This window comes from Felis catus, chromosome D2 (genome assembly GCF_018350175.1).
Source record: "Felis catus isolate Fca126 chromosome D2, F.catus_Fca126_mat1.0, whole genome shotgun sequence".
In the NCBI taxonomy this organism is placed as follows: Eukaryota; Metazoa; Chordata; class Mammalia; order Carnivora; family Felidae; genus Felis; species Felis catus.
Genome location: NC_058378.1, coordinates 18,042,444 through 18,066,113, shown reverse-complemented (window position 1 = coordinate 18,066,113; position 23,670 = coordinate 18,042,444). Strand labels below are relative to the sequence as shown.

The 23,670-nt window shown below is 44.0% G+C and overlaps 1 long non-coding RNA gene across 1 annotated transcript in view; it reads left to right on the top strand.

The window, feature by feature from the left end:
• The window catches only part of LOC123380761, a 37,581-nt gene that overhangs the window by 4,711 nt on the left and 9,200 nt on the right, over nucleotides 1-23,670 (top strand). The window lies entirely within an intron of this gene.

Here is a 23,670-nt window from a genome sequence, read left to right as displayed (position 1 = left end):
AAAGTAGGACAAAGCTACAGAAAACTTCCGGGAAAAATCTCTCTTGTTGGGATTGAGATACCCTTCATTGATTGGTTGATCGATTCATTCATTCATTCATTCACTCATTCATTCAACAAATACATACTGAATACTTATTATGTGCCGAATCCTCTTCTAGGCACTGAGAATAAATCAGAAAAGAAAAAAAACACAAGTACCTTGCTTTTATTACGTCTATACTCAAGTAGAGAGAAGAGAAAAAGAAAACAATACATATGCAATATGTCAGCTGTTGACAAGGGGTAAAAAGTAGCGGGACAGACATTACGTTGGTGGTGACGGGGATGGTGGTGGTGGTGATGCTGCTTGTATGTGTGGTCAAGGGAAGTTACTGAGATAAGAATCCTTGAATGGGTTAAGAGCACAAGCCAAGTGCATTTAGGAAGAGGAAACAAGTGGAAAGCCCCTGGGGCAGGCACACACCCATTGTACTCTATAGAAGCAAGGAGGCTGGCATAGCTGAGGCACAGAGAGCTGAGTGACTTGGTAGGAGATGAATCGAAAAGGAAGTTGAATGCCCCATTCTGTAAGGCGGGATTTTATTCTGAGCGAAGTGGGGAGCCACTGGAGACCTTAGAGCAGAGAAATAACGAGATCTGACTTGGGTCTTCAACGGATCGCTCTAACGGCTGAGTGGAAAATAAACTAGAACAGAGCAGGAATGGAATCCGGAAGGCCAGAGAGAACACCATGACAAATGCCCAGACTATAGAGGGGAGTGTTTGCGGCCAGATGAGAAGTGATAAGAGGTGATCAGAACAGTCAGGTTGTGAATACGTTTTGAAGGTAGAACCCACAGCTTTGCCCAAAGAATTAAATGTGGGCAGTGAGAGAAAGAGATGAATCCAGAATGACTCTATAGTTGTCTGTTGGAGCTATTGCAAGTGTAGCAGAGCTGGGGGGAAATAAGAGCTTGGATTTGAACATGGTGGGTTTAACACATCTGAGTGGATCTGGAAAGCAGACAGTTGAAGAGAGTTCAAGAACCAGGTCTGGATCGGAGGGAGAAGGGTGGAGTCATCAGCAGATCGATGGTAGTAAAATGGCTGAAGTCACCAAGGATGGAGTATAGAGGGGAGACATCTGAGGACAAGTCCTGGAGCACATTCATAGAGATCAGGGAAATGAGAAGAACCCCCCGAAGGAAACTGAGAAAGTTGAGGAACCCAGACGGATTTTAGGGGCTAAGAAAGTATCTCAAGGATCTCGAGGGGAACCATGGTGAATGCGGCGGAGGGATCTGGTAAGGTGAGGGCTGGGACAGAACCACTAGGTTTCGCAAAAGGGGAATAAAAATGGGATTGGAGAGTGGGTTTCAGAAGCTGGGAGAAGAAACGGGGGTTTTGCGTAAAGACAACTTTTGAGGATTTTTGCTACAAAGGGAAGAGCGAAAAGGGAGGTGACAGGTGGGTTGGAAGTTGGAAGGAGATTTCTGAAGATCGGGTGATATTTGAATGGGGGTGGGGATGATTCAGTAGGAAGGGTGCAGGAGAGATGCCAGACAGTCGGACAGAGAGAGAACAGTTACTAAAACAAGGTCCTTCCTCGCTTGGATGACAGTGAATCGGAATGCACGAGTGGAGGGGCTGGTCCTCACGCAGAAGGCATTGGGGGTAGGGGTCCATGCAGTTAGATGTAGATCCTTAATCCATTTTGAGTTTATGCGTATGGTGAAAGAAAGTGGTCTAGCTTCATTTTTTGCATGTAACTGTCCAGTTTTTCCAACACCGTTTTTGAAGAGACTGTCATCTTTCCATTATACATTCTTGCCTCCTTTGTCAAAGATCAATTAACCGTACAATTGTGGGGTTGTTTCTGGGCCCTCTATCCTGTTTCCATTGATTTGTGTGTCTTTTTTTTTTTTTTTTTTTTTTGTAGTAGATTTTGAAATCTGGGATTGCGATACCCCCAGCTTTGTTCTTCTTTCTCAAGATTGCTTTGCGGGCTGCACTTTTCACAAAGGTACTCTTCTTCCTTTCCTGCTTTGATTTTCTCAGCGAAGTCCTCAGAGGGGTCATCAGCTGTATCTGAGAGAGGTGTTCAGTTCTTAATCCTGGCTGTACATGAGAATCACCGGGAGAATCTTAAGAGAACACTCCTAACCGGGCCCTACGCCAATTTAATCGGATTTCTCTGGAGGTGTACCTGGGCGCTGGAATGTGTTAAAGGCTTCCGGGTGATTCAAAAGTGTGGCCAGAGTTGAGAATCCCCGGGTTAGGGGTCTGAGGAAGGAAGATGTGAGGTAGTCAAAATATTTCACCAGTAGAGTGGAGACTCAGTCAGTTAGATCAACATACTTGGATTTGTGGTTGAGAATTTAATGTGAAACCTGCCAGGATGGTTGCATTTTTCCCCCCAAGTTTTATTTATTTGAGAGAGAGAGAGAGAGAGAGAGAGAGAGAGAGAGAGAGAGAGAAAGAGCACACAAGCGGGGGAGGGGCAGAGAGAGAGAGAGAGAGAGAGAGAGAGAGAGAGAGAGAGGATCCCAAGTAGGCTCTGAGCAAGGGGCCAGACGTAGGGCTCAAACCCACGAACCATGAGATCATGACCTGAGCCAAAACCAAGAGTCAGACGCTTCACTGACTGAGCCCCCCAGGCGTCCCAGGATGGTTTCATTTTTCTCCAACTATGTTCAGCTGCCAGGGGCAGACACGGGGTGGACAGAGGGTTGGGTTTTACCGAGGTAGGTTTTTCTCAGGTGTGTATGATGGAGGTGAGAGTACTAGACAGTGATTATAATCATGGACCTGGGCTCTGTGTCAGCTAAGGAGGCATGTGAGAATTTGGGGGAAGAATTAAGGGACGTTGAAAAGGATGTAGGTAAATGGCTTCTTCTGAGTGGTTTCGCTAATGAATATTTCCACGAAATATTTAGTGCAGCCAGACCCCTGCAAGCAGCACAAACAACTCTGATTAGTGCTTCAACCGACATTTTCTTCCCAGGGTTGCAATCAGTTGCTCTCAACGAGTGGACACTGTGAGATATTTAGAGCAAAGAGAAACATACATATTGGAAGCGAGCTTTTCACATTCTTAGAAACCAGAATTTTGTACCTTCGTGTCCTTTCTTCTGTCCCCCTTGGTGACCTTTTCCCTCTTGAAGCACACCCAAGCCCCGCTCCCCTGTTCTCCAATAAAAGAAAGGAATCTGAGTAACAGCCTTGAAGTTCAATCGCCTTTAAAGGAGAAACAGCCCTGGGCAGTTGGTGTTTTACACAAAAGAATGGATTGCTTAGTCACAGAAACTCAGGTATTCTAAGAAACCGGGAGCGATGTTCCCTGCTAGAAAGGGGACCTTCTCGGCATCTCTGAAGTCACATTCCTGTAGCTGGCACTGACGGAACTGAAAGTATAAATTAGACATCCAGGGTCAAACTCTACATACGTAGATTGTTGAACTGATGCATTGTTGTAGGCTTAGTGTTAAAGCCCCATCTGTCCCTCAGTTTCCTTACAGTGACAGTGATGCTTCTTATAAGATTGTCTGTGAAAGGCTGGGCGCCCTACAAAACCATGCAGCACAGCAGAGCTTTCCCCTAAGGAGAGCGTAATGTGCACTCTAATCGTAGGAGAAAAAATAGAGAATCACAGGAAGAAACACTCATGTCGGGGCTTTCATTAAACTTAGTGCAACCTCTCACCAATTCTGTATCTTTATTTGCAGTAATTTTTTAATAAACATTACTGTTGAAATACCCTTGGTTACAACGAGCAACTCAATTATCAGAAAAACAGTCTCAAACGTTTGTTCTAATTACTAAACCAGAGGAGGTGACAGGGGTGCCTGGGTGGCTCCGTTGGTTGAGTGACAGATTCTTGATTTCTGCTCTGGTCATGGTCTCACGTTCGTGAGATCAAGTCCCACATCGCGCCCTGCATTGACAATGCAGAGCCTGCCTGGGATTCTTTCTCCCCCCTCTCTCTGCCCCTCTCCCACTCATGCTACACACACACTCTCTCCCTCTCTCTCTCTCTCTCTCTCTCTCTCTCTCTCTCTCTCAAAGATAAATAAATAAAAAAAGAAGAAGAAGAGCTGACAGAGTTTAGCAAATTTTTCAACAAGGTTTAAACAAAAAGGATTTTCCACTTTATTCTAATCAGGTCAACATAGATACCACTTTCCCATAACATTGCAAGTAATTGGTATTTTTCAAAGATATCATTCGGTTCTTTATAGAAGGCTAAAAGTTGGAGGCCCAAACAATGACAGTCAACTTTCATGTGTGCCTTCCGTATGCCAGAAGCTGTGCTAAATGGTTTACCGGGAACATCTAAAAACCAGCCCTATGAGGTCAGTGTTCTCCCTGTTCTAACTCCACGCATGGCAAAGCGAATGCTTCAAGCCGTGAGCTCGGTTTTCCAAGTTCACACAGCTAGTATATGATGGGATTAGTATTCAAACGCAGGCAGTCTAATTCCAGGTCAGATCCCTCCTGGCCGCTACCATAGTTTTTTGACTGTCACCTGCTCCCCCGCTCCACTCCCGTTTAGAGATAATCAGTTAATACCTAAAGCACAGTGGCTGTGCGTGAGGGGTGGCCACTGGCTTTAATTATTTCTATCCAGGGAGGAAGGGCTGCCTTCATACATTCTGCGTCAGCTCTTTCTTCTGCCCAGGAAAGTATCCATCCTTCAATGCATCAATATTAATTGTTGTTCAGGGCTGAATTAAGCTTCTGGGGTCATGCACCGTTTACTATGGCATCCATATTTCTTTCATGAAACCTAAGTAGCATTCACTTGGAGACAAGAAGAAATGACGGTGAGGGCGGGGAGCGGCGATGTTAAGAGGGACTCCCAGAAATTGGTTCCTGGACCAATAATGATCACTAGCCCTTATGTTACTCTTGGAGTCACTTTACTCGTGCTGAAATGTATGAATTTGCCCTAGCGTGACTCGGCCCCTCCTAACAATCAAAAGCTCCCAGGATGGGTCAAGATGTTTTGTTGTAATTCTGCAGGTTGAATGTATTTATCAGCCCTTCCCCGAGAATGCTATTATAGGGCGGGAGTTGGGTGATGACTAGTGGGCAGAAACCTATCAGGGGGGAGGAGCCTATGACGCTTGTATGAAGGAGAAACCAGCTCTCCTTAGTGATGGGGCATTTATTCTGCTCTCAGACTCCAGCCCGGCCAGGACCGCTTTGTAAGAGAAAGCCTTCAGTTGGGAGGGGTTGACAGCTACTGAGAAAACCAGTCAATTAATATTGAAAAAACACTAACCAATTAGGTGCATTTTTTTGGTTTCGATTTTGGTCTTCAAAGCATGAAGGTCCTTGGGGAAAGGGAGCGGAGGAAAAGGCTGGGCCAGACTCACCGCAGGCCAAGCCTCGCAGTTGGGCACAGCCCTGCCTGCTGAGGGACCCTTCCTGGAGGCCCCGCCCCCCGAAGGCCCCGCCCCGCGACCCCGTGGTTCCATCTCATAAGGTCTTGCCCTCAAAAGCCTCACCCTGGAAGGCCCCGCCCCCGGAAGGCCCCGCCCCCGGAAGGCCCCGCCCCCGGGAGGCCCCGCCCCCGGAAGGATGCCTTGGCCAATATAATGCTCTGCGGTCACTGTCTGGTAATTCTTCAGTTTTATTTTTGAACTTGTGTTTTGGGAGTGGGGGGGATGGGACAGCAGAGCACGCGCATGAGCCGAGGAGACCGCCCGGTGTGCGTGTCCACCGTCCCTTGCCTCCTCATGTTCAAATACTGGTCTCCCGCCTGGCGAGTGCCGCTGGACAGTGACACCCAGTGCCTGGGGTTCAGCAAGAGAAGCTAAGCGTTACATCGATGACTGAGTCAAGGAGCACCCTTTCCCTACGAAGCAGAGCTTGCTCTGAGCACAGACATTAGGCAATGACCTCTGGTGAACAACCCAGAACCGGGTCATACCCTTTCTCACTCACGTTACCTCCCTGTGTTAGCGAGCGCTTAGGCTGCAAGCGTGACTTAGAAGTGAAGGGAAAGAAAGGGCGGCCCCTGCCCCCCCCCCCCCCCCGTCCTTTTGGGTTCCTTACCCATCAGTAAGCTGAGGGCGGGAGGGTTTGTGGAACACGGCCTGTCTCACCAGGTGGAGTAAAGACAGCTGAGCTGTCCGAGCGCAGGATTTCCACCGTCCTGGTGAGAACAGGGTGCATGTGCCCGGACCAGCTGCCGCGTCCACGTGCGGATTATTTAAAACTGACATTGCACCGTACAAAGATGGGTGGTAAAATTCATGCTCCTCATTAGGTTTGTAAATGTTTATTTACTTGGAATGACGTTAAATGCGAAGCGAAAACACCAGCCGTGGCACGTGGAAAGACAGACCTTGGAGGAAACGGGCTTTCTATTTTAGTGTCTTTAACAACTCTTCATCTGTGCTTTTGAACAAAAGGCCGTATATCTTCATTTTGTGCTGGGCCTGCAAATTATGTAGCCAGCCCTGGGAACAGCTGTGCAGTGTCTCGATGACCTAGTGGCGTGAATGCCGGGAGCCTCCTTCCCGGACCCCGTAGCATCCCACAAGCCTCTCAAGCCGAAAGAGAACTTTAGGGTATAGTGGGGGGGGGGGGAGGTCCTCAAATTTCTGATTCATAGGTGCCCTGCTCGGGATGCCATAACAAAATACCAAAAGCTGGGGGTGGGGGTGGTGCATGGGCAACATACACTTTATTTTCTCACAGTCCTGGAGGCTGGTAGTCCAGGGTCAAGGTGTCAGGAGGGTTCAATTCTCCGAGGCCTCTCTCCTTGGCTTGCAGAGAACTGTCTCCTCTGCTGTGTCGTCAGACGACACATTGCCCTTCAGTGTGTATTGTCTGTGTCCTAGTGTCCTCTTCTTATAAGCACACCAGTCATGTTGAATTAGAGCCTACCCCCAATGAGCTCATTTTACCTTAATCATTGAATGATTGATTGATTGTGGGCTTTATGCCCAGGCAGAGCCCAATGCAGGGCTTGAACTCACAACCCTGAGATCAAGACAGAGCTGAGCGCAAGAGTCAGGTGCTTAACCCACTGAGCCACCCAGGTGCCCCTTTAATTACCCCTTCAAAGATCTAGGGTCTGAATACAGTTACATTCTGAAGTGCTGGGTGTTAGGACCTCAACATCGGAATCTGGGGGGGGGAGGGGTTACATTCAAACCCCTGAGCCCAAAACAATAGGCAAAACTAGAACTGAAACGGACATTTAGACACATTTTAAAATGCTAAAGGTGGGGCGCCTGGGTGGCGCGGTTGGTTAAGCGTCCGACTTCAGCCAGGTCACGATCTCGCGGTCCCTGAGTTCGAGCCCCACATCAGGCTCTGGGCTGATGGCTCGGAGCCTGGAGCCTGTTTCCGATTCTGTGTCTCCCTCTCTCTCTGCCCCTCCCCCGTTCATGCTCTGTCTGTCTCTGTCCCAAACATAAATAAAAAACATTGAAAAAAAATTAAAAAAAATGTTAAAGGTATATTTTTGTGTACCTTAGTTGCTAGACTAAGATGTATTTGCAACCTTGTAGCAAAACACCCATTGGAATGATCAAACAGAGCTTCTGGGTAACTTCACACACCCACAATTAAAACAAACCCCAAAGCTTTCTAACTGGGGATTTGGCTGTTTTAGGCTCAGTGGCAACCGAAGCCTGCCTAGGACTTCCCTTTTGTTTTAGCAGAAAAGTAACAGGAAGAGGAATTGAACATTTAGACATCTTGCCGGTGTTTGTAGTTAATCATACTCTGCCTCCTGGTCCAAACCTGTTTGAGCTCTTGGCGCCATAGAGGAGAGATGATGTTCATTACATGTCAGTGGCCACAATGTGCCTTTTTTTTATTATTATTGTTGGTATTTGTGTTATTTTTAGATGTAAGAGACAAGCCTTATCTTTGGGCTGCTGTAACAAAAGCACCATAGACTGGGTGGTTTAAACAACACATTTATTTCTCACACTCCTGGGGCTCGGAAGTCTAAGCTCAAGGCACTGGCAAACTCCATGTCTATTCAAGGGCCACCTCCAGGGTCACAGATGACCATCTTCTCCCTGTAACCTCCCGTGGTGGAGGGGGGCAAGGGATCTCTGTGGGATCTCTTTTAGGAAGATGCTAATCTTGTGCATGAGGGCTCCACCTCATGACCTAAACATCTCCCAAAGACCCCACCTCCCGATACTGTCACCTTGTGCATTAAGGTTTCAATATATGAATTCTGGAGGGACACAAACATTCGGTCTACAGAAGGCCTCATTGAGTGTCTTGTATGTCCCAGGCACTAATTTTTTTGGCAAAAGTAACCACTTCCTACACGTCCTTTGAAGTGAGAGTGAGAGTATTTCTCCACTTTGTCTTCCTTTAGAACTTTTCTCCGGGGAGGACCCTAAAAAGTTCAGAAAAGATCCAGAAGAAACCCACTGGCCGCTGGCTAACTCATTCTTTGCAGGAGAGCAGAATTCAGTCTGAAGCAGGTTAATCTTGGAAATCTAGGCAAAGAGACCTTGCTTTAAAGTCTTCTCAGGGCGCCTGGGTGCCTCAGTCAATTAAGCATCCCACTTCTGCTCAAGTCATGATCTCACGGTTCGCGAGTTCAGGCCCCGCCCTGGGCTACGGGCTGACAGCTCAGAGCCTGGAGCCTGCTTCAAATTCTGTGTCCCCCTGCCCTCTCTGCCCCTCCCTCCCTCTCTCTCTCTCTCTCAAAAATAAATAAACACTACGGGGCACCTGGGAGGCTCAGTTGGTTGCACATTGAACTTCAGCTCAGGTCATGATCTCATGGTTTGTGAGTTCGAGCCCTGCGCTGGGCTACGTGCTGAACAGCTCAGAGCCTGGAGGCTGCTTTGGATTCTGTATCTCCCTCTCTCTCTCTGCCCCTCCCCGACTCGCGCTCTGTCTCTCTCTCTCTCTCTCTCAAAAATAAATAAACATTAAACACATTTTTTAATAAATAAATAAGCATTAAAAAAAGTCTTCTCGTATTACGAGTTTTGTTAGTACGAGTAATAATAACTACAATATCAACTTTTTTTATTTATTTAATTTATTTTTTAATTTACATCCAAGTTAGGTAGTATGTAGGGCAACAATGATTTCAGGAGTAGATTCCTTAATGCCTCTTACCCATGTAGCCCATCCCCCCTCCCACAACCCCTCCAGCAACCCTCTGTTCTCCATATTGAAGAGTCTCTTATGTTTTGTCCCTTATCATATCAATTTTCTTTTTTATCAGTGGCCCACTAGGTGCGGGTACTGCTGAGCACCGAGGGGAATGGGCGGTCTCACAGCCCTCTGAAAATCACACTATTTTCTCCTCCATATTATGGATGAGCATTAAGCCTTGGTGAGAAGTCACACAACACTCCCAAAAGCCACATTGCTACCGAGGGGCCAGCTGGGATCTCCGCCCACTTTGGTTGCAGAGCCTGTGATTGCAAACGTGGGCCACGCTAACTGTTCTGTAGAAAGGACCGTGCGTGGGGGTGACAGCAAACCCAGGAGGCTGCCCTTATCCCTTAAGGTAACCCCAGTGCAGCCCGCTGTGACTGCTTGAGGGAAGGGTGAGAGCTGGGTGCTGCCCAGGGCATATTTCGGGGAGCAGACATGTGGTCAAGGGGGTCTAATGATGCACAGAATGAACAGACCTAGGGAAAGATCTGAGTTCCTGGAGCCGTGATCTCCAAACGTTTATTATTGTGCACCTCTCGTCTGCCAATATCAGTCAATCAATAATAAAATAAAAAAAGTTTTGAGGACATAACACCAACGTAAGTATATTTATTTATAAATTATAGCCTGTACTATATTAAATTATGTGCATTACAAGTGATATGCAAAAGGTGAACGTTTAAATTTTTTATGTCTTATTTTATATTAGAGAGAGAGACAGAGCGTGAGCAGGGGAGGGGCAAAGAGAGACAGGGAGACACAGAATCTGAAGCGGGCTCCAGGCTCCAAGCTGTCAGCACAGAGCCGACGTGGGGCTCGAACCCACGAACTGCGAGATCATGACCTGAACAGAGGTTGGACACTCAACTGACTGAGCCACCCAGGCGCCCCTTGAGAACTTCCTTATACAGAGCCCGACGCGGGGCTCGAACCCGTGAGCAGTGAGATCATGACCTGAGCTGAAGTCAGACGCTCAACCGACTGAGCACCCCGGCGCCCCACAAAAGGAAACATTTAAATGGATGACAAGAAATACAATTCAACCATCTAGTATTTTCTTCCTGTCCTTTATCGGACTATATCTCTCCCACTCACTTTGGAAAAGATTTTTTAAAAGACACAGGACACTTCAGTTTGTACCACTAATTCCTAGGATTAATCTGTAAAGAGATGGAAAATGGAGATGGTTTCTTAAGAAATACACCACGGCTCCGAAAGAAGACAGGGACCATCAGTTCCTGCTCTGCTGGCGGGTGATACATCCATCTGAGTCTTGAAACTACAGATCTAGAATTGGACCTCTCATCCCAGACCCGCCAACCCAAAACTTGAAAAAATACACTTCACTTAAAATCAGTATCATCACAAAATTCTTGTAGCCATTCGTGCTCCAAAAATCAAAGTAAACGTTTGCAGCCTCCTTCCGGGTTAACAATACGGAGAAACCAAACTTTAGGGAAACAAAAACAAAAAAACCTAACTTTACAGGAAGGAGGAAGCAGGATCATAGCATATGGTGACAAGATTAGTTTTAGAGAGCTGTTTAGGGAGCCCTACTGGAAGGCTTAAGGTAGAGGAAAAAAACCAAAGGGATGTGGGGACCCAAAACTGAGTTTTCTAATTTGCCCCGGGAACTTCTGGATGGAGAGGAGAGCATCGTGTGGGGTCAGAGCAAGAGGCAATGGGAAACCCATACACGTATGTAAACAGCTCTTCTCCCCATCTCCTATGGGAGAGGAAAAGAGAATGAATTTATTCCAGTAAGGACGGCCATGAGTTGGTGAGGTAAGTTAGGTAGATGGATGGATACCCGAAAAAGCCAGGGAAGGAGGCTTCCCTGCTGTCTTGTCAGCATCTATGGGCAAGGCTCTCTTAACGGACTGCCAAACGAATTGATGTACAAATCAGATTACCGGCAGCCATGTATAGCTGCTCGGGTTGTGCATGGCACAATGCGCCTCAACTAAAGGCATGCCCTTAACACTACAGACATCTTTATATCTTTGTTATTTTAAATATTAAAAAAAAAATATTTTTTATTCGTTGACTCCAAAGAGGCAGTTGATTGCTTATCATGACAATTTTTTGATCGGGTAAAGCTGCCTCCTTGGTTGTGAAAATCAGTACGTTGTAACAATTTTCTGAGAGATGGAAATAAAGTGCCTCCTTCCAGGGAGGCCTGAGTGGCTCAGTCAGTTAAGTGTTGGAGTTCAGCGCCGGTCAGGATCTCATGGTTGGTGAGCTTGAGTCCCGCATCAGGCTGTATGCTAGCAAGTAGTACAGAGCCTGCCTGGGATTCTCCCTCGCTCTCCCCTCTCTCTCTGCCTCTCCCCCCCTCATGCTCTCTCTCTCTCTCTCTCTCAAAATTAATAGATACTAAAAATAAAAAATAAAAATGGCCTGTCTCAGTAGCACCCTATAGTGAAATTTATACAAATAAATGCCTAGAGTGTAAGCGAGCGCTCCTTAATTTTTCCAGCCCGTAGTGTCACCTACCTTCTCTGAAAATATATCAGGAGCCAAGCGTATCCACAGCAGGAGCTGCTTAAGTTTTTTTAGCTCCAAGTGTCCGCCTCCCTTGGTAAGTAGCATGGTAGGAAATGTCCTTAATTCATTGCAAACTTCCATCTGCATTTTCTCTATTAGATTCATTTGTCGATGTCTGCTATTTGCCGGGTTGCATTGCAAATGTAACGTTGCATGCAAACTCTACATGCTGTTGGCTACAGGGCAAGCATATTAATTGTTAGGTGATCAGGAAAAATGTTTTAAGCATTTCGTATCCCTTCATGAGTTCGTTACTTACATGCAGGCATTTTTACTGGGTTTTAGTTACCTTTCGTAAGTTGTTTGGGATTTTCTGTTGACATGCAATGTCTGATAAATTTCCCCATCGAAAATAACGGGGCGAAAGACTATTTTTGTTGTGGTTCAGAGCGTCTGAGCTTCAAGAATGGATTAACTATGTTCAGTGGGAGATGTCTCTGTATTGTTCTGCTTTGATTGTGAAATAGAAACGTGTTGGATGAAGGAAAGACCTTTTTGCCCAAGCTGCTTCTAGACAGAGAGCTGCTTTTCTGATTCATATACCAATTGTATCTTAAACTTAAAAATGAGACACCATTGACATTAGACACTAGCTAAATTTGATCTTTTGAAGTTGATTTGTTGATCGTATCTTCTGAGATTTGTTTGCTGAAAATGGAATGGCATTTGGGGTTTCCAATTTGTATGTGATTTTGTTATGGCACAATCATTTTTAGTAGCTAATATTCATTGATCGTTAAGAAGCCACAAACTATTACACAGAAGTAAGTTAGAAATTCTTGCAAAATGCTTCATGAATTGCATTACGGAAGTTACTTTCAATGACACGGGAATTTGGTTGGTATATAAATAAATCACCTACTTGTTACATACATATTACTTTAAATTATATTTACTTGTGACTTAAAAATTTTATTACTTTGCACGTTTGTAAATTCTAAGTTAAAACACTTACGAATGGGGCGCCTGGGTGGCGCAGTCGGTTAAGCGTCCGACTTCAGCCAGGTCACGATCTCGCGGTCCGGGAGCTCGAGCCCCGCGTCGGGCTCTGGGCTGATGGCTCGGAGCCTGGAGCCTGTTTCAAGTTCTGTGTCTCCCTCTCTCTCTGCCCCTCCCCCGTTCATGCTCTGTCTCTCTCTGTCCCAAAAAATAAATAAACGTTGAAAAAAAATTTTAAAATAAAAAAAAACCACTTACGAAGTGTGCGAAACACAGATACTAAATTTAGTAAAAAAATTATTTGGGTCAGGAATACAGCTGTGCTGCAAATGTGCATAGAAAACACAGTAGATTAAAACACATTTAAAACATATTGTGGGACATTTTACATTCCACGGAAGGCTGTGCATTATTATTTTTTATTTTGAAACAATCAACAACTCGGATAATGAGGAGCTTATTTCCTAAACCATTTGAGAGTTCCTTGATAACCCAAGTCTCTATTATGCTCGCACACGTTAGTGTGGATTTCCTACAGATGAGGATAGTTTCCCAGATGACCACATCACACGCTGATTTTGAAATCAGTAAATCGGGGCGCCTGGGTGGCGCAGTCGGTTAAGCGTCCGACTTCAGCCAGGTCACGATCTTGCGGTCCGTGAGTTCGAGCCCCGCGTCAGGCTCTGGGCTGATGGCTCAGAGCCTGGAGCTTGTTTCCGATTCTGTGTCTCCCTCTCTCTCTGCCCCTCCCCCGTTCATGCTCTGTCTCTCTCTGTCCCAAAAATAAATAAACGTTGAAAAAAAAATTAAAAAAAAAAAAAGAAATCAGTAAATCTACATGGATAGATAACTATCATTTCATCCACAGACTCCCTTCACATTCTGGCAATTGTCCCAATAACCTATGATGGATACACGTATTCGTTGGTCTCAGTCTCCCTCAGTCTGGAACAATTTTTTTTGGCATTTCTTGACTTTTGTAAACTTGACACTTTTGAAGATTACAGGCCGGTTATGTTCTGGAGTGTGCCTCCGTTTTGGCTTGTCTGATGTTTCCTCATAATTAGATCCAGGTTATAAGCGACTCTGTGTTCTTCTCACTGCATCGTAGGTGACATAGGATTTGATTTTCCTGTCACTGATGATGTTAATTTTGATCCCCCGGTGAAGGTAGACTTTTCCAGTCTACCCGGTGAAGGTACACTTTTTCCTTTCAAAACTCAGAAGCAGTTTGTGGGGTGGTATTTTAACACTACTTAAATATACCATTCCTCATCAAACATTTTATTATTTATTTTTAATAGTTGTATTGACATTCGTTTTTCTATTTTTTAATGAATTAAAACTGTTACCATCCTTATTTATTCTGGTGATTGTGTTGTCCCCAACCTGACCAGTAGGGGGCCCTGTAAGCTGACTCCTGTGTCCTTAAGTAGTTATTCTTTGAGCACTTCGACACAAGATGTTCCAAGTTTATCTCATACTTTTCCTGCCCAGCCCCAGAATCAGTTAACTTCTCCTGCTTCTTTTATTTTATTTTATTTTATTTTTATTTTTTTTGGGACAGAGAGAGACAGAGCATGAACGGGCGAGGGGCAGAGAGAGAGGGAGACACAGAATCAGAAACAGGCTCCAGGCTCTGAGCCATCATCCCAGAGCCCGACGCGGGGCTCGAACTCACAGACCGCGAGATCGTGACCTGGCTGAAGTCGGACGCTTAACTGACTGCGCCACCCAGGCGCCCCGCTCCTGCTTCTTTTAAGTGGAAAATGGAGTTTAGAAGCCAAGATGTGCACCCTAGGCGTGCTCATTGCCATTGGGATGTCATTGCTTCCAAGCAAGTTAGTGAACAATGTTAAATATATGTATGTATGTGTATGCACACACACGTGTGTTTGTGAGCATACTTATACACATTTCCATCTGTGTTTACTTCTATGTATCTATATATCGAGTTCATACAATTACTTTCAATCCCAATCCAACACATAGGTCTAATTCTAGCTCTTTTCCCTGCCATACTTGTAACCAAATGTAAGAAACCTGGCTCTCATTATCTTTAATATTCTTACACGATTTGATCAGTTACCCTGTATGTGCCCAAACTTGTATCTCCCCTGTCAGATGTCCACCTCACCTCACATTGGCTCAGATTCTCTGCTGCGCTGTCCCTACTCATGTGGACACCCCATCCTCCTGCTCAGACTTTGATGCCTCGCTAGGCTTCCCCTCTGTGGGGATTCCCACTTTACCCCAATGTAGGCTTCTCCAATCGCACCCCAAGTGGATACCCTCGTCACCTTGCTCCAGTCCGAGGCCCCACGCTGGGCTGAGGTGACAGGGGAACACTCTTTTTCACTCTACTCGGTCTCTGACATTTCATGTCAAGTTCCACACATTTTTTAAACTTGGTAAGAAATGACGCAGACAAAAAAAGTCTTTTGAACTATAGGCATTTTTTATACTATCCAAAAACTATGTGACTCTTTTCAACTTTAATGAAATGTTGGAGCGTATTGAAAACAAATTTACCAAACATAAATTTGAAACATTATTGGATACCAAGGGGGAAGGTTGAGTTGATGTCCTAGGTACCATGCAAAGCAAATTACACAATTTTGCTCTAGAAATTCTTCACGTTTAATAAAGATGTAAATTCTAGATTTCAGCCAAAGATATACTTTTTTTAAAAATCCACTTGTGGACAACATAAACAAATGGAAAAACATTCCAAACTTATGGATTGGAAGAACAAATATTACTAAAATGCCCACAGTACCCAAAGCAACCTACAGATTTAATGCAATCCCTATCAAAATACCAAGAGGATTTTTTCACAGACTAAAACAAACAATCGTAAAATTTGTATGGAACCACAAAAGACTCTGAATAGCCAAAGCAATCTTACAAAGAAAAACAAAGCTGGAAGTATCACAATTCTAGACTTAAAGTTATATTACAAAGCTGTACTAATCAAAACAGTATAGTATTGGTACAAAAGTAGATACACAGATCAATGGAATAGAATAGAGAGCCCAGAAATAAACCTATGATTATATGGTCAATTAATCTTAGACAGAGGAGGTAAGAATATGCAATGGGAAAAAGATAGTCTCTTGAACAAATGGTGTTGGGAAAACTGGACAGCTACATACCATACACAAAAATAAACTCAAAATGGATTAAAGATTTAAATGTGACACCTGAAATCATAAAAATCTTAGAAGAGAGCACAGGGAGTAATGTCCCTAACATCAGCTATAACAGCATACTTCTAGATATGTCTCCTTAAACAAGGGAAACAAAAGCAAAAATAAACTATTGGGACTAAATCAAAACAAAAAGCCTTTGTACAGCAAAGGAAACAACCAACAAAACTAAAAGACAGCATACTGAATGGAAGAAGGTATTTGCAAATGACAAAGCTGATAAAGGTTAGTATCCAAAACATATAAAAAACTTATACAGCTCAACACACACACGAAAAACAAATAATCCAATTAAAAATGGGCAGAAGACATGAACAGACATTTCTCCAAAGAAGACGCACAGATGGCCAACAGACACGTGAAAAGATGCTCAACATCACTCATCATCTGGGAAATGCAAATCAAAACCACAAATAGATACCACCTTACACCTGTCAGAATGGCTAAAATTGAAAACACAAGAAACGAGGAAGCAGAGAAAAAGGAACCCTCATGTACCGTTGGTGGGAATGAAAATTGGTGTGGCCACTGTGGAAGAGAGTGCGGAGGTTCCTCAAAAATTAAAAATAGAACTACTCTACAATCCAGTAATTGCACTACTGTTATTTACCCAAAGAATACCAAAACCCTAATTCGAAGGGATACAGGTACCCCTATGTTTACTGCAGCATTATTTACAATAGCCAAGACATGGAAGCAGCCCAAGTGTCCATTGACTGATTGAATGGATAATATAAAGAAGATATGATATACCCTCCCCCCCCACACTGGAATATTATTCGGGCATCAAAAAAGAATGAAATCTTATCATTTGCAACAACAATGGATGGAGCTAGAGAGTATAATGTTAAGCAAAATAAGTCAGCCAGAGAAAGACAAGTATAATATGATTTCATTCATATGTGGAATTTAAGAAACAAAACAATGAACAAAGTTTTTGTTTGATCAGTGGGAGGCGGGGGGGGGGGGGGATAAAAGAGGGACAAACCAAAAAAAACCAAAAGACCAAAACCAAAAACCAAAAACCAAACAAAACAGACCAACGAACCAACACCCTAGTCTCTTAAGTATAAATCTGATGGTTACCAGAGAGGAGGTGGGGGGGTAGATGGGTGAAATAGGTAGAAGGAATTAAGAGAAGAAGACACAAAGAAATGGAAAAACATTCCATGCTCATGGACTGGAAGAATAAATATTGTTAAAATGTCAATACTACCCAAGGCAATCTACATATTCAATGCAATCCCAATCAAAATTGCACCGGCATTCTTCTCAAAGCTAGAACAAACAATTCTAAGCCAAAGTAATGTTGAAAAAGAAAAACGAAGTGGGAGGCATCCCAGTCCTGGACTTTACTACAAGCTGTAATCATCAAGATAGTATGGTATTGGCACAAAAACAGACACATAAACCAATGGAATAGAATAGACAGCCCAGAACTGGACCCACAAATATACGGCCAACTAATCTTTGACAAAGCAGAAAACAGTATCCAATAGAAAAAAGACAGTCTCTTTAGCAAATGGTGCTGGGAGAACTGGACAGCAATATTCAGAAGAATGTAACTGGACCACTTTCTTACACCATACCAAAAATAAGCTCAAGATGGATTAAAGACCTAAATGTGAAACAGGAAACCATCAAAACCCTAGAAGACAAAACAGGCAACAACCTCTTTGACCTCAGCTGCAGCAACTTCTTACTCAACATGTCTCTGAAGGCAAGGGAAATAGAAGCAAAAATGCACTACTGGGACCTCATAAAGATAAAAAGCTTCTGCATAGAGAAGGAAACAATAAGAAAAACTAAAAGGCAACCGGCAGAATGGGAGAAGATATTTGCAAATGACATATCAGATAAAGGGTTAGTATCCAAAATCTACAAAGAACTTATCAAACTCAACACCCAAAAAACAAATAATCCAGTGAAGCAATGGGCAAAAGACATGAATAGACAGTTCTCCAAGGAAGACATACAGATGGCCAACCGACACATGAAAAAAATGCTCCACATCACTCATCATCAGGGAAATACAAATCAAAACCACAATGAGATACCACCTTACACCTGTCAGAATAGCTAACATTCACAACTCAGGCAACAACAGATGTTGGCGAGGATGCGGACAAAGAGAATCTCTTTTCAATTGTTGGTGGGAATGCAAGCTGGTGCAGCCACTCTGGAAAACAGTATGGAGGTTCCTCAAAAAACAAAAAATAGAACTACCCTGCGACCCAGCAATTGCATGACTAGGCATTTCTCCACAGGATACAGGTGTGCTGTTTTGAAGGGACACATGCACCCCCATGTTTACAGCAGCACTATCAACAATAACCCAAGTATGGAAAGAGCCCAAATGTCCATCGATGGATGACATCGAAGGATAAAGAAGATGTGGTATATATATACAATGGAGTATTACTTGGCAATGAAAAAGAATGAAATCTTGCCATTTGCAACTACATGGAGGGAACTGGAGGGTATTATGCTAAGTGAAATTAGTCAGTCAAGGAAAGACAAAAATCATATGATTTCACTGATAAGAGGACTTTAAGAGACAAAACAGATGAACATAAGGGAAGGGAAACAAAAATAATATAAAAACAGGGAGGGGGACAAAACAGAAGAGACGCATAAATATGGAGAACAAACTGAGGATTACTGGAGGCATTGTGGGAGGGAGGATGGGCTAAATGGGTAGGGGGCACTAAGGAATCTACTCCTGAAATCATTGTTGCACTGTATGCTAACTAAGTTGGATGTAAATTTTAAAAAATAAAATTAAAAAAAAGAAAAAAAAGCTTTTGCACAGTAAAGGAAACAATCAACAAAACTAAAAGGCAACCGACGGAATGGGAAAAGATATTTGCAAATGACATATCGGATAAGGGTTAGTATCCAAAATCTATAAAGAATTTACCAACTCAACACCTGAAAAACAAATAATCCAGTGAAGACATGGGCAGAAGACATGAATAGATGCTTTTCCAAAGACATCCAGATGGCTAACAGACACATGAAAAGATGCTCAACATTGGTCATCATCAGGAACATACAAATCAAAAACACACTGAGCTACCACCTCGCAGTGGTCAGAGTGCCTAACAATAGATGTTGGTGAGGATGTGAAGAAATGGGAACCCTCTCGCACTGCCGGTGGGAATGCAAACTGGTGCAGCCACTCTGGAAAACTGTGGAGGTTCCTCAAAAAATTAAAAACAGAACTACCCTACGACCCAGCAATTGCACTATTAGGTATTTATCCAAAGGATACAGGAGTGCTGATTCAGAAGAGCACATGGACCCCAATGTTTATAGCAGCGCTTTCAACAATAGCCAAATTATGGAAAGGGCCCAAATGTCCATCAACTGATGAATGGATAAAGAAGATGTGGCTCGGGGCGCCTGGGTGGCGCAGTCGGTTAAGCGTCCGACTTCAGCCAGGTCACGATCTCGCGGTCCGTGAGTTCGAGCCCCGCATCGGGCTCTGGGCTGATGGCTCAGAGCCTGGAGCCTGTTTCCGATTCTGTGTCTCCCTCTCTCTCTGCCCCTCCCCCGTTCATGCTCTGTCTCTCTCTGTCCCAAAAATAAAAACAAAACAAAACAAAACAAAAGTTGAAGAAGATGTGGCTTATATATACGATGGAATACTACTTGGCAATGAGAAAGAATAAGATCATGCCATTTGCAGCAACATGGATGGAACTGGAGAGTATTGTGCTAAGTGAAATAGAGAAAGACAGATATTGTATGTTCTCACTCATGTGGAATTTGAGAAATTCAACAGAGACCATGGGGGAAGGGAAGGGGAAAAACCTGTTTCAAACAGAGAGGGAGGCAAACCATAAGAGACTCTTAAAGACAGAGAAGAAAAGGAGGGCGGATGGGGGTAGGGTCAGGGGAGAGGGGAAAAATGGGTGATGGGCATTGAGAAGGGCACTTATTGGGATGAGCACTGGGTGTTGTATGTAAGTGATGAATCATGGGAATCTACCGCTGAAGCCAAGGCTACACTGTCTACACTGTATGTTAGCCAATTTGACAATAAATTATATTAAAAAGAAAGTACACTTACCTTGGGGCATCTGGGCGGCTCAGTCGGTTAAGCATCTGGTTCTTGGTTTCAGGTCAGGTCACGATCTCACAGTCAATGAGTTTGAGCCCCACATCCGGCTCTGCACTGGCGGTGAGGATCCTCCTTGGGATTCTCTCTCCCACTCTCTCTCAAAATAAATAAATAAACATTAAAAAAATCTGTTTTTAAAAAGAGGACACTTACCTTGATGAACACTGAGAAATAATTGGAATTGCTGAATCACTATATTGCACATCTGGAACTAACATAACACTGTATGTTCACTACACTGGAATTAAAATAAAATTCAAAACAAATTCGAAATCCACTTTTAAATGTATTTGCTTAGGATTGATTTGGAACAGCATTTTAAGTAGAATTAATATCATTAGCAGATTGTTATAGGAACCAAAATTCAATGTACATAGCGATCCCCAAAACATCGAAGGGATTCAGGAGTGTTTTGAAGAAAAACAAAGAGTCAGTATTTATCAAATACGTATTATTGATGCTAAATAAATTGTAGGGTCTCTTATATTGACGCCAATCACTCCATGTAGGAAATACGAGAAAAAGGCTAATGAAAACCCTTTAATCTCCAAATCCTATGACAGCCCAACTATACTACAAATTAATTTGAAAAAAAAAATTGCTTTATATTTCTTACAACAATATCATGTTTTAAGACAGGTTTAGATGCTCAGTGTTACGACCTTCTCAAGGATTTAGATGCCATGTATTTGAGAATTATAATGAACATGTAGTGCTTCACGGTGTAATTTATTAAAGAAATAGATCTGATCTATATAAGCAGTGTGATATCCAGGGGATATCAACATATGAGGATCCAAAAGCCTCAGGTGACTTTCTGAAATCCACTTTGTCATCTGTTAGTGTCTTTTAATGTATTTGCAGCTATAGCTTATCAGATGCCTTTGCGCAAACTTCTGAAGCTCTCAGGATATATTTAACTTTGCCAGTATAGTTTCTCAGAACTCAAATTTATTTCCAAAGACGTAAGGCCTAAAATATCACAACTAAAGCAGTCAAATCTAGCAACGATTCTTACAGGACGCAAGATAGTGGGACAATTAGGCAATGAAATGATCGTAGCGATGTCACCACGAAAGCAAAATGTTGACGTGTACTTATGTAATAGTCTGGTTTCTTGAGTTTCTAATTATTTGTGATTAAACTTTCCATTTTCTATGCTTTTGTATTTAATAATTAAATCTGCAAAATTTACACAGACTGACTTTATTTTGGTAATTATTATCGTTAAGAAACCGGGGTGCCTGGGTGGCTCAGTCGGTTGAGCGTCCGACCAGCTTAGGGCATGATCTCACAGTTTGTGAGTTCGAGCCCCGCGTCGGGCTCTGTGCTGACAGCTCGGAGCCTGGAGCCTGCTTTGGATTCTGTGTCTCCCTCTCTCTGCCCCTTCCCCGCTCATGCTCTGTCTCTCTCTGTTTCTCAAAAATGAATAAACATTAAAAAAATTTTTTTTAAAAACAATGATTTATGGCTTTTTCCTTATGGAAGGGGCATTCTTCTAATGTCTTGCAAGGTGTCATGAGACCCCATACCAGCCTTGTGTTCTGCCAGCTTTCCTTCACAGGAGAGGGGGAGCCCCTGCCATACCTCTTGCTGTCATTAGGTCAGGAGGAGACTGTATTTTGACTCCTTAGTTTCAGTCTTCCTCAGTTTTAAGAGGCCTCCCTCACCCCGCTTAGCCTAGGAACATTACTACCTAACCCCCGGGTCATGGATCTATGCCCTTCCCTCGGGCTCCTTCCAGACTTGGCCAGTTCAGGGGCCCCGGTCTCTGCTCCCAGATGACCCTCTCTTAAATGTGCTATACAGGTCAGGGCTGTGGCTTTGGTATCCCCACAGAGGGCTGCCCAGTTAAATGTGGGTTTCAGATACGGGATCGATTTATACTTGAACATTATCTATTGTGTGTGTGAGGTTTGAATAGACCCAGGCATCCTTTTTGTTGTTGTCATTGCTGCTGGTTTGTTTGGAAATCTGGCAACCCTCTCTCCAAGGCAGAGCACATAGTACATGGATAGCAGGGGGGTTTTGGAAACAATTTGCCTGATAGGCAGGCTGAAAAGATACAGGGAAATAAAGCAGTGGTCCTATGGCTCTTCTTCTTCTTCTTCTTTTTAAAATTAAGAAAAAAATTTTAATGTTTATTTTTGAGACAGAGAGAGACAGAGCATGAGCAGGGGAGGGGCCGCAAGAGAGGGAAGACACAGAATCGGAAACAAGCCCCAGGCTCCAAGCTGTCAGCACAGAGCCCGACGTGGGGCTCGAACTTACCAACCATGAGATGGTGCCCTGAGCCGAAGTTGGATGCTTAACCGACCTGAGCCACCCAGGCGCCCCGCTATGGCTTTTCTCAGTAGTCTTCCTTTACATATAACCATGTTTAAATTAGTTTGGACGCCCCTCCCCCTCCATTTTCCATGGGCCTTAGCTTCTCCATGTGTAAGATCAGGAGGTTGGGACCTGAATCCCTGAGAAGCCACAAAAGCAGTGGACGTCTCTCCAAAAACACGCATATCCACAAAAATTAGGTGCAGTTACAGAGAGTCACAGCCCCTGCTTGAAGGCTTTCTGTGGACCGCAGTCAGGGCACCATGGACCAGCTCTCTGTGGACCATTCCAGCAAGAAGAGGTCATGATCATTCTGTGGTGATCATCCTACTGAAGGAATTAGAAAACAACAAGCAAGGGGCCCCTGGGTGGCTCAGCGGGTTGAGCATCCGACTCTTGATTTCGACTCAGGTCATGTTCTCACAGTTCATGAGTTCGAGCCCCACACTGGGTTCTGTGCTGACAGTGGGGAGGCTGCTTGGGATTCTTTCTCTCTCCCTCTCTCTGCCCCTCCTCCACTCGTGTGCTTTTTTTTTTTTCTCTCTCTCAAAATAAATAAAATAAATAAAAAGTAGAATTGCCCGTGTCATCTTGGAACATTTCTGTCCGATGACACCAAACGATTTTACTCACATGAACCTGTTAGTTTCCACATTTCTGCTCGCCTGATGGGTGCTAAGCGGTTCTGCATTTGCTAAGGATTTGCTAAGGAAACTGAGTCATAGGAGAAAACAAAGACTTTTCAGGATTTCAGAAGAATTCTCAAAGTATCCTATCTTCTCGGACTCCTTTTTTCCATCTCTTTGGAAGGGACACCTAAGCAAAGGTGAGAGTCTCTGATACAGTGGGTGCAGAAGCGTCCAGGCAAAACACCCTGGGAAGACCAACAGGACAGAGACACCCAGTGCAGTAGTGAAGCCTGGAGAACATTCTAACTGGGGACTACGAGTAGGAGAGAGCGAGGTTTTATGATACTATCATAAAATTAATTACACTCAGCGATACCTCCCATCTGTTGAGCACTTACAAGGAAGGCGGTGTGCCAGGAACTATATTCATTTCTTCATTCGATCCCCAGGACAGCCCTGCAAGGTAAGTAATGGCATCCCCACTTTCTAGAAGAGGAAATGAGGCTTCGAAAGACAGATTTGCCCAGGGCCACGGAGGCTTTATAATACTCATCTTAATCCATAAAATACCCCATGTGGCACTGATGGGACAGGGAGAAAGTAGCGCCCCACGTTTCCCTTCTTGAATTCCAATAACGTCCAATGATGCCCGTCTACAAGGAAAACCTGAAGGCAGAAGGCAGATCGTGGGGGCTTTGGTTGGCCGAGGGTCCTGGGACTGCTGGCTCAGGTGGAAGGGAACACAGGCCGTG